Consider the following 2,346-nt stretch of genomic DNA (forward strand, 5'->3'; position numbering starts at 1 on the left):
ATGTAGTCGTTGGCATGTTGCTGATCAGAGAGTTAGCATTGGTTCTACGTCTTCTATTGTTCTTAGCGTGGAGGCACAATTGTCCAGTGGTTAGGGCAGCGGACTCGCGGTCGTAGGATCGCGGTTTCGATTCCCAGACCGGGTGTTGTGAGTATTTATTGAGCGAAAACACCTAAAGTTCCACGAAGCTCCGGCAAGGGATGGTGGTGAACCCTGCTGTACTCTTTCACCACAACTTTCTCTCACTCTTACTTCCTGTTTCTGTTGTGCCTGTAATTCAAGGGGTCAGCTTTGTCACACTGTGTCACGCTGAATATCCCCGAGAACTACGTTAAGGGTACACGTGTCTGTGGAGTGCTCAGTCACTTGCACGTTAATTTCACGAGTAGGCTGTTCCGTTGATCGGATCAACTGGATCCCTCGACGTCGTAAGCGACGGAGTGCCAACAACAAAAATTGTTCTTAGCAATATAGGCGACTCATGTCTATATATATATATATGTGTGTGTGTGTGTGTGAGGCGAATTGGCAGAATCATTAACGAGTCGGGTAGAATATGTCTTGAATTATGGCGGGAGTAATATATTTGCCTAGGCCTATGTCATTCTGACGATTCCAAACAAGGATGAAACAGAACAACGCACAGTTGCCAATGGCTAAAAAAAATATCTAGGCTCTTTGTAATATATAAAAAATAAATATATATCAAGCCTAAACTTCTCAACAGTCATGATTTAAGATTTATCTAGTCGTGATTACCTTCCTTACGATAGCTGCCGTCTGGACTCCACGTGTTCAACATCTGGCTGTGAATTCAAATTTTATATCTATACAAACTGATGGTGATAACCCAGGCCCTGTGTATTCGTAGAAATTATCTCTACTAACAAATAACTTAGGATAAACAACGGTAGAATCGCAGATGAATTATATTATCTTCGTCCAGAATGAATGATAACCAAAAACGGCTTGTGAAAGTTGCTTGTAGTGAAGACTATCATAGTAACTGCATTTATGAACTTTTTCATGAACTTTTTCAAGTAATCAATCCATATGTAGGACTTTCACTCACTTTCTTCTTTATTCTCTTCTCTCTCACTTCTTGAACTACGAACTATCTATAAACTAGAAAAGCATACGGAGAGCGCAGACCTCCGCCGAAGCACCTCATTTCCACCTATTCCACGCATGCTGAAAATCGCCCAATTTTCCAAACGGACGCCGGCAAAAACATAACCTCCTTGGCGGGGTTAAAAAAAAAATAACACACCCATTTGATTTTTAAAAAAAACCTTTAAAAACAAGAATCATCTGAAGCAGTTATATTACATCAATGACGACAGCAAGCTAGTTTCACCATACAACTAAAAAGAAACAACAATCACCTAAAACTTGAGTGACACACACGCAACACGAGTAAAATTACTAATAGAGAAACGAAAATAAACTTTGGAAACAGCAACGCCACTATAGGTTAAATTGAAACGATGAACGTTTTCAAGGGAGATAATCAAAGAATGTAAAATTGTAATACTTCATGTAAAGTAAATATAACAAATGAAAAATCCTTCAAGAATCCATAAAAATTCCCGGATCTCTACCAAAATTTCATCATCTGTTCCTTGCGTCATTACCAACTTTTCCTGCAACTTCCGATGAACACAAACATACATGCATACATGCATGCATACATACATACACACACACATACATACATACATACATACATACATACATGTATGCATGCATGCATACGTACATTCGCATATACATTTACGCAAATATGGATGTATGTACCTTTAGCTTTCACTAGCTTCAATCATTGGATTGCAGCCGTTTTAGACAGTGGTTTGGGCAGTTTATTCTATTCTATTGGCCTTCTTTTGTAGAACCACTCAGTCACGGATACGTAAATAAACCAACACCGGTTGTCATGTAGTAGTGGAGAACAAATACAAGCAGACACACTTACACACTCACGCGCGCACATACGCATATAGGCACATGCAATTATACATATACATATATATATATATATATATATATAAGGTTGAGGAGGGTATTGGATTTAACCAAACCCCGGAGGATACAGGTAATACCGAGTAAGTGCTGTATACCGATTAGTTTGCCCCAGTCGTTGTATGAACAGGATTGGGTATTATAAGTCGTGTATTAGCGTGTGTATATGTAAATATATAAAAACAGAAGGATAAAGAGAGCAAAGGTAAGGTTGAAGAATATTATAGATAGAGTCTTACAGCTGTTTCTGGGAAGATCCAGTACTTCCCTTCATCGGAGACAGAAAAAATAAAGTAATCTATTATTATATCCATAGGCGGATATAAT

The sequence above is a fragment of the Octopus bimaculoides genome, chromosome 5, assembly GCF_001194135.2.
Source record: "Octopus bimaculoides isolate UCB-OBI-ISO-001 chromosome 5, ASM119413v2, whole genome shotgun sequence".
NCBI lineage: Eukaryota > Metazoa > Mollusca > Cephalopoda > Octopoda > Octopodidae > Octopus > Octopus bimaculoides.